The sequence below is a fragment of the Solanum verrucosum genome, unplaced genomic scaffold, assembly GCF_900185275.1.
Source record: "Solanum verrucosum unplaced genomic scaffold, falcon-dt-bn FXZP01000268.1, whole genome shotgun sequence".
Taxonomy (NCBI): Eukaryota; Viridiplantae; Streptophyta; class Magnoliopsida; order Solanales; family Solanaceae; genus Solanum; species Solanum verrucosum.
Genome location: NW_026019957.1, coordinates 5154813 through 5171302, shown reverse-complemented (window position 1 = coordinate 5171302; position 16490 = coordinate 5154813). Strand labels below are relative to the sequence as shown.

Genomic DNA, 16490 nt, shown 5'->3' with positions numbered 1-16490 from the left:
GGCACCATATTGGGGTCGAAGCGCTGACATGGCATGTGGACAAGGTATTTTGTCGAAGTAAAAAATTCTACAAGTACAAGTTCTTCTTTGTAGATCCACCGTAGCAACATCACCATGACCAGTGACACTGAACTTGTAGTTAGCGATTTGATGAGCCAACAACTTGTTGCCTGCATTGACATACTTTGATATGTCTTTTTCAATTGAAGGAACAAATCTATTTGCAGAGTTCACCAGCTCCATACGCCTCTGGTGAAATAAAAGTGCAAATCTCCTGTTTGTTTCATCAAATAGAGTGACAATGGGAAATTCTCTTTCAACATCAAATATAGAATTCACCGACTCCGCGATGTTTGACGTCATAATGTTATATCTACACAACAAAAAATAAAAATCAATCAAAACACATAAAATTACAATAAAATCAAACGAGATGGTATAGACAATAATGTACCTATTTTTCGGGCAAAATGCCCTGCTCCATGTGTGGAATCCAATACGTTCAAGAGTTTCAGCCGCCTTTAGTACCAAATCTCTTATTTGATTGAAATGGTCATTGAACTCACATCTATCGTACGCCTTTGCTGCTTTATAAAAATGGGTCACTACCTTTGAATTGTGAAAGTTATTTAGAATATTTTCTTTAAGGTGTCTCATGCAACAACCATAATGAGATGCAGGATAGATAGTCGAAACCATATTTCGAATATTTGAATGTCTATCAGAAATAATGCACAACTCATCAGTATCATCTACAAAGCTTCTCATATTTAAAAAAAAAAATTCATATGAGGCATCGCATTCCTTGTCCACAACACAGAAAGCCACTGGAAATATATGATTCTCAGCATCTTGTGCCACCGCCGATAGCAACATTCCTTCATACTTGCTCCTCAGGAATGTCCCATCAACGGCTATTACTTTTCTCATTTCTTGAAAACCAGTTATCCAAGAGGCGTATGATACAAAGAAGTACTTGAACCTCCCATTTTCATAAAGCGACAATGCCGTCTTGCTTTCTGGATTTGCAACTTCAAGCATATAACGGTATGTATTAAGCACTGCATATCCGTGCTCATGTGTTCCCCTAACATTAGACTTAGCATGCTCCATGCCCTTATAAATCTTCCAATAGCTTACCATACAACCCAATTATGTGCGGAGTTGATTTAACATGTCTCTTGTGGATGGGCTTTTACCATTGGGAAACCTATTTGCAAAGTACTTACATATGACTTTTGCCGTGGCATGGGGATTATGGCTTGTAAGATGCTCTGAACCACACGTATGGTACTTTTCATAGATTCTAATGACAAGCATGTTACTACTTGTAAATTTCACAGCCCTCAGCCACCAATTGCACTCCGGATATGAACATTTAAAAGAAAACACATTACGAGAATTGATCACCTTTTTTCAGTCTAAAATCTTTTTTCAAGCAAGCAATTTTCAATGAATTTGCCAGTTCTTCCTTGTTCTTGAATGTCATTCCCTTATAAAAACCAGTTTCATCATCTCGAACATTATTCACACGTGATGATTGAGAAGAACATGGAATGTTGCTGCCAACAATAGGTATATGAGGATTGTGGCTCTCAAAGTCCGCACGTCATCTTTTCCAATTTCAGCATTGTGATTATTCATGTCCACATCATCAAATTCATCATTTAACATATCTTGTTGGTCTTCTTCTAGATTATGATCCTCCTCGATAGGATTTTCATCCACGTAGACTCTTAATATGGGCAGTCTCTCTGGTCTTCCCAGATAAATAACCAAACTAGGCTGATCAGTTATTTTAAAAGGTAAGACCTTCTCATTATGAAAAAAATGGGGAATGTAACTCATGACAAGATCTTTCAGTTGACAATTGTACCACATTTTCCATGACTAAATTCATAAAATCATCATACAAAATATTTCTTTCGACAGTCATCTCTACCGACCCTCCCCGTTTCTTACCATCCTTCTAACGTCAAATGTATCAATTTTTCTTCTCGACCCATTCACCACGACAATCAATCCCTACAAATAATTCCTCCATTTATTGTACCTGAAGAAATTAATTAAGAAAACAATTCGTACTAATGAAGAAATTTGTAAGTCATATGTTGCTACATATAGCTGATATGTTGTGACAAATAAATCACATGTGGCAACATGTGTAAGTTATATGTAGCAACATATGGCTATCCTGTTGCGAAATGTAAGTCATATATTGCTACATATAACTATTCTATTGCGAAACATAAATCACATGTTGTGACAAAATGTATAAGTCATATGTTGCAACATATATAGCCATCTGTTGGAAATGTGAATGCAGATTATTGAAAAAATTGCGGCTATCCAAATGATGATGAATGATTTCAAAGAACTGTTAATTTTACTTACCAAAACAATGGTGTGTGAACCCAATTACTTATGAAGTAATTCCAATTGATACAGAACGAAATCTGGTCCACTGATTAGATTAGCTAAATCTGATTCAAGAAGATGGAAAGAGCTCAAGAAGGACTAGCAGTCAAGACCAACAATGTATGAAAACAAGAAGAAGAAGATGGGGTTAATATCTCAGATGGTTACTCAATTATCCAGTATTTCCTCAGAAAGTCACTCACATGGTGACTTTTTAGTGAAAATTAAAAGTTGAGTGACTTTCTGAGGCAAAAGTGGATAGTTGAGTGACCATCTGAGGTATTAACCTGAAGAAGATGAAGAGAACGGGAAGAAGAAAGGCAAGCAACCAAGCAAGAACATAGCAGAAGAAGAATAAGAAGAGGAATACAGGGGGGAAAATGTTTTATTCCCCCCCTTTTGGTACAGCTGGTGACATCCCTCCAATTTTGGTTCCCACCAAAATTGGTTAAATTAGGTTTTAGTCATTTATCCTTTTACCCCTCATTTAATTCAATGGACCAAACTGCCAACTTATAAACTTGAGGGCAACTCCACAATCCTTAATCATTAATCACATAATTGTCACCTACACTCAATAATTAAGACTTATGTCACCGCCCCTTTATTTTGACACCTTAATGTCACCTTAATTCAAAGCCCCTAGTTATTGTAAAAAATTCAAATTGACGGATGATCATTGATTATTTTTTTAAAAAATAACAATTGCTTTTTGAGAGTTTCCCTGCATTTTTGCGTGAAAAATAACTGATGAAAGTGCATCGATTTTCTTTCTTAAGAAAATCAATAACAACTCAACGAAGTCTATCGAGTTTCAATATTTTTTTATAGTGTTATTAATTAGCAATGAACATGCGTTTTTTTTTACATGTATTTAGTTGAATGAAAAATTAGAAAGCTGGTATTTGAGTTAGTCCAAATAGATTAGATATGACATTGATTTTTAAAATGAAAAAGTGGGAATTAAGAACATAAATAAAAATGAAGAAACTTTTTATGTTGTTTTTTTAATGACAAGTTTCTTTATTTTTATTTATGTTCTTCATTTCCACTTTTTCATTTTAAAAAATCAACGTCATATCTTTTTATTAAAAAAATAAATAAAGGATGAACATCAATTTTTTTTAAAGTTTTTGTTCATTATTGTGTGAAAAATAATCGACAAAAGTGTGTTGATTTTCTTTTTAAAATAATTAACTAAATTAAATAACACCACATATTTTTTTTTCACATCTAATCTATTTGGACTAACTCAAATACCAGCTTTCTAATTTTTCATTCAACTAAATACAAGTAAAAAAAACTCATGTTCATTACTAATTAATAACACCGTAAAAAAATGTTGAAACTCGATAGACTTCGTTGGGTTGTCATTGATTTTCTTAAGAAAGAAAATCGACGCATTTTCATCTGTTATATTTTACACAAAAATACAGGGAAACTCTCAAAAAGAAATTGTTATTTAAAAAAAAAATCAATGATCATCCGTCAATTTGAATTTTTTACAATAACTAACGGATGAACGACAATTTCTAAAATGCAAAATTGCACTTGAAGAGCATATATAGAAATAAAGAAATCATAAAATTAGTATTTTGTGTTTAAATGGTACATAAAAAAATAAAGGAAAAATTACAGAAATATACTACTTAAGTCTTTTATTAACAAAATATCAATATACTTATATTTAATTACAAACTAAGTTTTTAAATTACATACATAACAAAACATTTAATTTTTGTATTTAATTCAATTTTATTTTAAAGATTTTCTCTCTCATACTTTTAGTAATTCGTGCCTTTTATAGGGAGTATAATTAGGATATTAATATTTATCAAATATTCTCTCTCCTAATCAGTTCCAAATTCACACGTTCATTACCTTTTTTTTCCCGTTTTTTAGGCATAGTGGAAGTCTTTGGGATCCTAATTAGTTTTTACTTTTGTTCTGATAAAGCAATATTTTTTACCAAGAAAGGGTGTACTTTTCAATGTTGAGTGATAGTTTCAATAAAATCTTGAAAATATTTTGGGAAGTCAAAAGGGTTTCCTTCCATATTCTTCTTCAACTTTCTTAACCTGACGGATTTTAAAGTATACAACCTTTAATCTTCTCTTTCTTTTTCAAATTTCTTAACCTTTAATCTTCTCTCACAGAAACGTTTCACAAAACAACTAATCTAAAAAATTGCTATTGTTCGATGGAAAAGGCTCCACATAAAAGTCCTAGACTTAACAAATCTATGGTAATCGTTGATAGCCCGTCGATCAGTTCAAGACCATCTGGTAGATCTAATGAGTTTATTGTTATCAATTCTTCATCATCTTACAAAGTTCAACAAAAAGATGATTATGGGGCTGATACAAAATCGAAGGGTAAAAAAAATTGGTAGAGGATCATTATCCACATAACAGCAATTTTGAGGATGATATCCCCCTCTCTAAAAGATTAAGAGTAAATAATGATCAGTATTCAAAGGTATTTATTTATTTGATGATTTTTTTTTTTGACATGCAAGTGTTGAATCTTATTCTGAATAGAAAGATTTGTAACATTAATTAATTTTTTATGCCCTAGAATGTTGATGGGGGTTCGGTGAGCAAAGGCATGAATGGTTTAAGTAAAAAATGGACTAGGTTTGTTAATAATAAAAGGAAAAAGGCATCACAAGTACCACTAAAGGTATGTTTTTACCGTCGTTTTATAGTAATGTAATTTTTGATGCAAATATTTCTTTGCTTATATTATAAATTTTGCATTTTATGACTATTATAATTTATTGATTTTTAATATTTTTTTTTTAGATCAAGAAGAAACAATCGCGTTGGTGTTCTTATGTAAATGTCAACGTTTTTGTTGATATAACAAAGTTACTTGAAAAAATTGGTAGTGTTCATTTGTTTAAAGAGTCTCCTTTTGGTTATCTATTAGGCTTGTCCCAATTGAAAGTCCAACCTCAGATTATTAGATGTCTTGTTCATCATTTAGCTAACAATCGGGATGACATGTTTGTGTTTGACATAAATGGTAAAGAACTGCATTTTGGGCTTAGAGAATTTTTGGTAATTATTGGTTTTAAGTGTGGTGGGTGTATGGTTTTTGATCATGATCAGAATAGTACATCTAAGTTACTTTCTCGTTACTTTCCAAATGCTGTTGATAAGGTTTTGAAAGCTGATTTCATAAGAGTGTTTAAAGAAGATGGGTTGATTCAGGAAGAAGACTTTTATAATATGTCTATGATTTATTTCATTAGCACATTCATTTTGTCATCTCCACCACAATTGTCACATATTCCAAAAGATCACTTCTTATGTGTTGAGTCGGGACAGTACATTACGTACCCCTGGGGCAATCTCTCCTTTTTTAATCTTCGTCATTCTATATCGAGTCAAATGGCAAAAGATCCGGATTATGTGAAGTTTGAAGGATTTCCTCTCGCATTGCAAATTTGGTTTTATGAATGTTGTAACAAAGTTGATGGTTCAATTGCAATTCGTAAATCCAATCGAACGCCTAGAATATTCAATTGGGATATATCCAAAAACAAGATATATTTTGACCATCTCCAGAAAGGAATGTTCAAAAAATACGGCAATCAGGTAATAGAAGTTCTTTTGTTATTATTTATTAATTTTTTTTATGAGTAGTGTATATTAAAAATTTATTATTATTGCGTTAGTATACATTTGAAGATCTTGTGTTCATGGATGAGGAGCTTCATATCATTGAGTCGGAAAATCTTACTGTTTTGATTGATATGCCATTCAATAAGAAGAGTAAACGTGATAGATATGTAAGGCAAAATCAGAATTTACAGACTCATTCTGTCGTTCGACAGAATGTTAAAGATTTGCCTCATAGTTCTGCACAAAAGGTTGGAAGTGATCCGAGTTTGTCATTTAATAAAGATTTGCAGAAAATTGCTCAAGAAGTTGTGAAGGTATGATAATAAATTTTATTTACTTTCTGTCAGAATTTTGGTTGAAGAAACATTAATGTCATTTTAATTTTTGTTAGGTTCGTAATGAGTTGGAAAAGCTTGAAAAAAATGTAGATGCTAAGTTTGTTGAAATGGAGGCTTTTATGGATTCATCATTCAAATATATCATTCAAGAGTTGAAATCTCTTTATAATGATGTTTCAACCAACAAAGATTTAGGTGGTGAACGGGTTAGTCTACTTATTAATATATGGACTTATTATTTACTTATAAACTAATTTTTAGATCAAGATTATTATAAATGTTAATGTGGATACTTTGTGTTGATTTTAAATATTATTAATATTCTTGTTGATTATATATCCGTAATTAGCTATATTGTTGTCTTATTGTAATAGTTGAATGACTCAAAATTTTATTTTTATTGAGAACATTAAGGTTGTTGTTGAGGATCAAAGTAAAGGAAATGTTGATGTTCAAAATGAACATTTGCAAGATTGTGGAGATAAAGATGGTGTCCAGACACCATCTTCGTTTCGTAATCATGTTATTGATACCAATTGTAAGTTCTTTTTTGTTAGCTTAAATTTATTTTTTATAACTATTTTTAGTTCATTTCTGATTTGTGTTTAAGATTTCATAAAATATAGATACATAAATGATGTTTGTATATCTTAATAGGTGGTGTATCTGTTGATTTTGAAATAAATAGAAAAACTCCTACATTGGATGACTTTGTTATGCCCAATATGCGTGAATCACAGTTGGTTGCTCTTGAAATTGGACAAACATACGTGTCATCATTGGTAGATGTTGAATCTGAAAATATTTGTGTCACACCTTTGGAAGTTGCTAAAGCTGGAAAAACAAAGTTCAATCAGTTTGGTGTTATTGAGGGTGAAAACACATTTATCTCACCAGTTCAGCATGTTCGTACGAAGATTCCAGGAAAGTATGCCCAATCACCATACACAAACTTAAGTGAATCAGGTGGCACATCGGTGAACACAGTGAAGTACTGTTTATGGAGGCATCCTTTTGTAAATTACAAGGGGTTTGATATGTACAGTGAAGTTATCCTTCAATTTAATAAATGGGTTGATAGCAAATTATCCAAGAAACGTGGAAAGTATGTATTGTTGTGTAATTGTATTTTACCATTTGTTCATTCACTTTATATGCTATAACTACTCATTTTGTTTTATAGGAAAACCAGTTTCTTCACTGCTGCTTCAAATCCAATCGATCCTCCTTTTGAGTCTGGTGTTGGTAGGGTGGATTTGATGGATTGGTTTCACCCTTTGGCTTATCCAGGGCAGCCTTGGAGTGATTTGGTAATTTTTTATGGTGTAACTCTATATTAAAGTAAGATTTGGTATTTTTTTTTTTGTTGTGATTTTTAGTGATTGGTAAGTAAAATTGGCTTCATTGTAGTCACTGAAATCTGTGATTTAGTTCTATGGGGACAGTTGTTTTTGGTATGTATGTTAGGAAAATCATCTACTGACAGAAACATAGACTCCTAATTATAGTTTAATTGTTACAATGACACAAACATATAATTTTAAATATAGTCTAATAGGTAATAATCAGATAATGGTAATTCTTTCAATCAAGTTGTGGTATTATTTTATTGTTTGGTGCTAACTAATAAAACTTGATATGCAGCATGTTGATGTGATAATGTATTATCTTCGCAAGTTTTGCAAGTATGGTCCTGATAATAGTGCAAGAGTTACTACTACTGACCCTTTTTTCATCAGTTGGGTTGTTCAAATTTATGATGCGTGGGAGGCCAATGGCAAAGATGAAAGTCTGATTAGTATACATCATGAGGTTGCACAATATATAAGAGGTGATAGGATTCTTGCTAATATTCCATGGGTGGATGTTGATCATGTATGCATTTCAGTCAATAGTAGTGCTGCATTCTACTGGTTTCTGGTTGTTTTTTCATCAGAAAAAGGTGTTTATATATTTATGATTCTTTAAATGGTATGGGGTTAAACATACCAATGCAGTAACAAGTTTGGTTCAAAAAATATCTAGAATGATACCTTTGTTCCTAGTTGCTACTGATTATTATGCTTTAAGGAAAGACATTGACTGGAATACAGATGTGCATTATGCTGGAAGGCCAGTTGGTGATCCGTTGGTATATGGTAATCGTGAAAACATCCCACAACAATGCGACAATTCAACGTAAGTATAATGTGGTTTTTTTGTTGTTGATTACACTATGTATTGTACTAATTATGTTGATTGGGTAATATTTATAGGGATTGTGGTCTGTATACCTGTGCTTTTGCTGAATATGTGTGTCGTGGAGATAGGAACGTATCTATGTCGGGTTTAAATGCTGAAAATCTTCCGTTGAGATTTGGAGCATTACTGTGGGAATATGGAAAGATGAAAATTGATACTGAATCTGTTAGTGAAGATGAAGCTTCTAACCAAGGTCGTCAGTCAAATCGGAGGGTCAAGGAGTAAAATGTGTCATTTCTTAAGACAGAATTTCATGAATGTTTTTTGCTTTTGAATTTTTTTTGTAATTTTGGATAGTACTTTAGTTGCGTTTATGGTATTTAGTTCGTTGGATATTGTCTTTATTCTGTGATTTTGCATTTATTTGGTTGTTTTTTTGATTAAATATTGTGATAAATTTATAGTGTGAGTTTGGTTTGTACATGTATGAGTTTAGTATAAATTGGGTTGGGAAAAAGGACGAATTTACCCCCGAACTTTGATAAATGGTACGTCTATGCCCTCCGTTATACTTTGGGTCCATCTCAGCCCCTGCCGTCCAATTATCGGTACACACATGCCCCTCTCACTAACGGCCCCCTCATCCTATACACGTGTTTTAATCCTAATCAACTACCCGTTTGATCATTATTTTTAACCCATAAACTAACAACCCGCCCCATAAACCCATACCCACCCGATTCCCTCTAAAATATTCAATTAAAAGACCCAAATCTTCCGGGTCTCATTCCTATCTCACAATTCCTCCTACTGTAATTTGTTTAGTCCATGGAAGAATTCTCTTCACTTCATCATTACCATCTTTCATTTTTTCCGTTACTTCTTTTTCAATCTCCATTAATTCTACACCAACTCTATTCATTTCTCCCTGTCAATTTTCAATTCAATCACTACAAAATCAAAAACACAAAAAATTTGAGAGTTGAAAAATGAGAATTGAGTGGAATAATTCAAATTTTGGAGGTAGAGATAGTCGAGATTTCTTCGCCGAATGTGGACTCTCTACCTCATCCTCGCCGGAACCAAATCCAGGACAGAATTCCGGCAACGCCAAAATGTTCAAGTCAAAATCACGGTGGCTGATTGTAGACCCCACGCCCTCCGACATCGTAACTCCGACACTAGTGCTAACGCTACTATTAGCGTTACCGTCGTCGTAGTGACACCGTTTGTGTCCTCCCAAAGCTTGTCCAGTAGGAAAACACTTGTGGCAAATCGAACACTCGTGAGTCTTCCACAGTCGTTACCGTTACCGGAGCTAGTAGTTCCGGTAGCATTAGTAGTAGTAGAGGTAGTCGACTGATCATCTCCTCCGCCGCCACCGGAGACGAGTTTCCGATGACTAGCTTTATGTCCTCCTAAAGCTTGATAAGATTCAAATCCCTTACCATAAACCAAACACTTATACAACATCTTCTCCTCCATCTTCTCCGACGGCGCGTGGATTTTCATCACTATCACCGGCGATGGTAGAGATAGTACCTGATTAACAGAGCCATCGTCCGTGCAAGCATAATCAAACAAAGCGCCAAATATCCCTCTTCAGTCGGCTGGCGATCCATACTCCGTGGCCTCTTAGATCTCTTCCCTTTAGTCCAATTCTCAAGGTACCGAAGTTGCTACTGACCTTTGCTCTCAAATTGAAACGTCTGCGAATTTGACGTACAAGTTGGAGAATTCAAAGCTTCAAGGGCCATCTCAATATCAATTTGATTGAATTATTCGTTTATAATGAGACCTGGAAGATTTGGGTCTTTTAATTGAATATTTTAGAGGGAATCGGGTGGGTATGGGTTTATGGGGCGGGTTGTTAGTTTATGGGTTAAAAATAATGATCAAATGGGTAGTTGATTAGTATTAAAACACGTGTATAGGATGAGGGGGCCGTTAGTGAGAGGGGCATGTGTGTACCGATAATTGGACGGCAGGGGCTGAGATGGACCCAAAGTATAACGGAGGGCATAGACGTACCATCTATCAAAGTTCGGGGGTAAATTCGTCCTTTTTCCCAATTGGGTTTTCTCATTATTGAAAAATTATATTAAATGCTTTTATATGATCGCTTGGATTTCTTTCAAAGTTGCAGGTTGGTATACATACCAATGTGTTTACCCAGTTTGGTACTTTTTTTCTTTCATATGTAAATCAATTTTTTCTTTAGCATAGTGTTTTTTTTTTTTGGTTTCAGTGTTAACCAAGAGTGTAGTCATAAGCCATTTATTGAAATATCAAAGTATTTTACCAAAAATTTAACCATTTAATGATTTTAAAAAAAACAGTCAAAGAAACACCAAAGTATTTTATCAATATGTTAACCATTTAATAAACTTAAAATAAAACAGTCAAAGATTACATACCCTTAAACCAATTCTTAAAATTTATGATTTTATCAGGTTATCATCAATAAATGTTGGAAATATTTTTCATATTATTTTTTACACCAATTCACATACTTAAAATACACTAAAATATGTACCATATTTTTATTTTGCGAGGTTCTAATTATATACCATAGATCGTCAAACTTGTAGTTTTTTACACCACCAATTACACCAAATAATTTATTAATGCACTCATTTTAATTTATGTATGTTCATATGTAAGGTAATATACCATCATCATTATGACATTTGGTTTTAATATATACCATAATTATTATGACATTTGGTTTTAATATATACCATCATTTATACCAAGCTATGTACCAGTTGTAACAAGAGTAAACCAATTTTACAGTAAGTGAGTGTTAATTACTGTAGCGTCCAAACTAATGTACTAACATTTATTACTTTTCAATTTATTGTTTTAGGTTGGTAAAGTGCAAACATTTGTTTTACTAACTACACAATTATTATGATCCTTTATTTTTACCATATATTTTTTTCTTATTTACCATAATTTTACCAAGAATTTGGCTTATATTTTTTATCAATATTTCTGGATATGTGACAACACGTAATCCAAAAGAGTTTATGATATCTACTATATACAACCATTTATAACAACTATGTATTCAAAATTATGAATAAGATAACAAAAAGTAATCAACTTTGAAATAAGGTAATGCAATTAAGAAACAGTACATCTATAAAAGTAATATAGTTCAACTGTATAACTGCAAAGTAAAAATAACAACAAAAATATCACAAAGTTAATTATCATGAGTTTTTTTTGGGCAAGTCTTCTTGCTATGCCCAACTATACCACATTCACTACAGGTTACTTTCCTCTTCTTCCCCTCTCCTTCGGTGAATCCCTTTTTGCGATCATTTTTTGGAGGTCTGCCAGGTTGCTTTCTTGTAATTGGTGGTAATACTACCTCTTCCAAGACATGTGATGGAACATCCCAAGTGCTTTCGCAAGGCAAGGGTTCAATTGGTATTGCATATGTATCTTGATAATTCTTATTACTATAATAAGCTAAACAATAATCATCGCAATGTTTATTCTTATGTCTGATTGCTGCAAGTGCATGACTACAAGGGATCTCATCATGTTGAAATCTGCCACAACTACACATTCGTGTATTCAGACATACTGTAAACCTCTTTGCACCATCTGTAATGGTATGAAGGTGTATTGTTGATGCGCGTACCTTCATTTAAGAGCATTCATTATCAATAATAAAACCAAAACATAATATGCATAGTAGAGAATTGTTAATACTTACAAGCATACAATGAGACAAATTTCTATTGTCCTCCAACATTGCATTGTATTTACTTGTCAAGGTTGTTGTAGTATTTCTACCTTCTTCGTTGTGTTTCTCATATCAAGCTTCAATTGTTTTTCTAACAAATTCCAACAATGGTACCACTGGTAGCCTTCTTCCAACAAGAATAGCGTTATTTAGTGACTCTGCAATGTTACTTGTTAGTGTCCAAGTCCTTTTTACTGGTGAATGTGCGCGTGACCATTTCTCATAATTTGCTTTTTGTAGATAAGCACGGTATTTTGGATTAATTTGATCCATCAATTCATCAAACTCTTGAACAGTGTAAGATTTTGCTAAACTGAAGAATAATGGTCTAACCTCTTCTGTATCTCTGTATGTTTTCTTTAGTAAATTAGTCCATAGATGGTATATGCATGCGTAATGTCTGAATTCGGGATAAATAGCTGCAGTAGCATTCCAAATGCTCTTATTTCTATCAGAAACAAAGCACATATCTTCCCTTTCACCGAATGCATTTTTAAAATTCTCAAAGAACCATAACCATGAATCATCATTTTCTGAATCAACTATTCCGTATGCAAGCGGCAAGATGTGACCTATACAACAAATATCTTCAAAATAAATACAACATATATTGATTATATATAAAACAAATCAATCTAGTTGCGGTAATGGTATAAACAGTACCTCCTGGATCTAATGTGCTAGCTATCAACATTGTGCCTTCGTATGTTGATTTTAAATGTGTACCATCCACGACTACTATTGGTCGACAATACTCCCAGCCTCTTATACTTGCATCAAGTGCTGTAAATGAATATAAAAAACGATTTTCATCTGTTTTTTTATAATTCACAATTGTCCCTAGATATGTCTTCTCCAATATATATAGATATGTTGGAATTTTTCCATATGATTCGGCAGGGTCACTTCTTAATGTCTCGAAAGCTTTTTTTTTACCTCTCCATGCTTGCATGTATGTTAATGAAATACCATGTATCCTTAACATGTCTGCTTGTATGTCTGTTGGTGTGTAAACGGTCTTCAGATCGACAAACTTTTCAATCAACATTACCCCAAGCACACCACTTGTTGATTGTCGCTTTGATTGAATCCGGTCCTTCAATGGACAAGAATGTGTATCATAGAATTTCCTCACTTTGAATAACTTTGAATTATTCAAACATGAGGATTTAAAAACCCATGAACAGTTTTTTGTAGCACACTTTAGATAGTAACTGCAAAAACTCATGCATATTAATACATGGTAAGTTGTTAAAATATATTGATAATTTTTAAAATCAACATATATAATAACTCACCAGGTAGGACTTGATCTTTTTGCAACGAAACAAAACTCTCTTAGAAATGCATATCTCTTCATAACTTCCGATATAGTTTGCTTGTTTATATAAACTTGATCCTCGGCCACCAAATAGTGTTGAGGATTTGAAATTATTTCCGTTCCTTGTGATTCTTCAATGTAACATTCCAAAATTGGATCCATGTTAGTCAAACATAGTGTGTTGGATCCCACAATATGTTGACGCGTTGTTTGGACATTTGTTTGGTACTCAATGGATATCATAGCTTTGTCCACACATGTCACACATAAAGGATATTTTGAAAAGAAATCTAAATTGCATCTCTTTTGATCTAAATAAACTTGCACTCCCGTATCGTTATGTATCTTCATTGGTGGAGATGGACCACTCACGAAATACCTTAGTTCCAAATGATAAATTGTTGTGTCCACTCCTAATTGTGAAGCTATAGCTGTAAGCAAGCCTTCGTATTTGGTGGTTGGATCATACATAACTCCTTCAATATTGTAATCCACGTAATTTCCTGTTTAAAATAACAAATTCTTTGTTCATACATTGATTTTCGTTGGTATATAAGCTTTTTATTGAAATACCAAATTATTTACCAAAAATTTAATCATTTAATTATCTTAAAAAAACAGTCAAACAAATACCAAATTATTTACCAAAAATTTAACCATATAATTATTTTAAAAAAACAGTCAAACAAATACCAAAGTATTTATCAATATTTTAACCATATAATAAACGTAAAAAAAACAGTCAAAGATTACATACCCTTAAAACAATTTTTAAAATTTATGATTTTATTAGGTTACCATCAGTAAATGTACGAACTATTTTGCACATTATTATTTACACCAATTCACGTACATAAAATTCACTAAAATATGTAACATAACTTTATTACGAGGTTCTAATTATATACCATAGATTGTCAAACTTGTAGTTATTGACACCACCAATTACACCAAATTATTTATAACTACACTCACTTTAATATACGTTCATAAGTAAGATACTATAATTTGACCAAACAATACACCAAATCATGCATTAGGCTATTTTTTTGGTGTCAGCTATTAGTGACAATTATACCAGATCAAATACCTAAACAAATACAGAAATACATATTGAAAACTTATTGATATAAAATATTTGCTACCATATGGAACACATCATACCAATTAAACATAAACTTTAACAAAAAACAAATTTTACACATCAGTGTACAACAAAATCATACGAAATTGTTGAAATTACACCAAAATTTGGACGATCTTGAACGTCCACCAAATTGTATGAATTAATTTACACCAAAATTGACAAAATATATAAAACGAATAACTACCAAAAAGTACAAAATAGATATTTGTGTAAAATCAAATTCAATCACAAAATAAAAAATCATGAGAATTATTTTTTATATAATTACCTGCTGAGTCCCATCGCCCGTTGTGTTGAATTAGAATTGAGAAATTATTGGTATGCATTTCTTTCAATAATCGTTTTTTGTTTGGCCGATTTTTTAAGTCAGAGAAAGGAGTTATGTTTTTGGTAGGAAACCTTTATTTATGGGAGATAATATATAGCATATTTGAATAAATTAGGGAAGGTAAAATCATTGGAGAAATTTATGGGAAGTGGGATAAGCATGGCTGATTTGGAAATTTTTTTTTAAAAAATTTAAATTCTACTTTTGAAAAAAAAAAAGTATTGCTATATAATTGAAAAAAAAAAGTATTGCTATGTTGGTGTAAATACAATTGTTAATTTGTATACTTAAAAAATCCGCCCAAAAATAAATAGAGTTGAATGGTGAATCTTTTATTTTTTTAAAACACATTTTTTTTTTGTCTTTCACTCTGCCACATCACTTAGAAGTGCCAAAATGAAAAATAATAATTGGAGTTAAAGGGTTAAAATGGAACAAGGTTGAGTTGGAGTGTCAAAATGAAATTTAGGGACAAGTTTAAGGGTCTGCATATGTGTTTGGCCTAATTCAAGAAGGTATTTTATGTTTTTTCCCTTGATTTCATATCACATGTCAACCATACATCATAGTTATTCGGTATATGATTACAACAACAACATACATAGTGTAATCCACAAATTAGAGTCTGAAGAAGGTAGAATAAACACAGATTATAGACCCTTGAATTGGAAAAAATAGTATAAAGAAAAAAATAATGAAAATGAATACAATTATGATTAAATATTATATATAATCTAATAAATCAACCTAAACAATATTCATAACAAGATACAACATAATCAAAGTACAAAAAGCACAAATAATGACTAAATTTAAAGGACAAAACAACTACAAGAGTAATATTATTAGGAGCTTATTTTTAGGTGCTTTTAGGTTTTAAGTATTTTTTTTTAGTTTGAAAGTGTTTGGGAAAAGTTTAAACATACTTTTAAGCACTCACCTTAAGCTAAATTTTTTAAAATAAGTCAAAAGTTTGATATCTCTGACTTATGACTTTTTAGTTTTTGACTTACAAGCTACCCCTTCATTTTAAAAAAGTGAATTAGTAAGGTATTGCACACTTTTTAAGAAAATAATATTAAGACAACAATTTACCATTACTTTTTATTTTTACCTTTTTTAGTTATTGTCAAATTAGTCATTAGAAGGACTAAGCATTGATCATGATAACTACTGTCAAGTAATTTAAAATTCCTAAATAAATAAAATGGGACTCACCGTTGGCTGACTCACAGTAACTTCTTCAGAACGACGTCGTGGAGGCTTTTAGCAGTCTTTTGTACTCGCGCCACAGCAGTGAAGCAGACTGGAGCTTTTTCCCAGTTTCTGCTATACTCATCACCTTCACACAATATTTCTCTGATAAGA

At 32.2% G+C, this 16490-nt stretch overlaps 1 pseudogene; it reads right to left on the bottom strand.

Annotated features, from left to right (window-relative positions):
* Nucleotides 1–9356: 9356 nt before the first annotated feature.
* LOC125814539 (zinc finger protein ZAT10-like) lies at nucleotides 9357–10323 on the bottom strand (annotated as a pseudogene).
* Between the last annotated feature and the right edge of the window lie 6167 nt (nucleotides 10324–16490).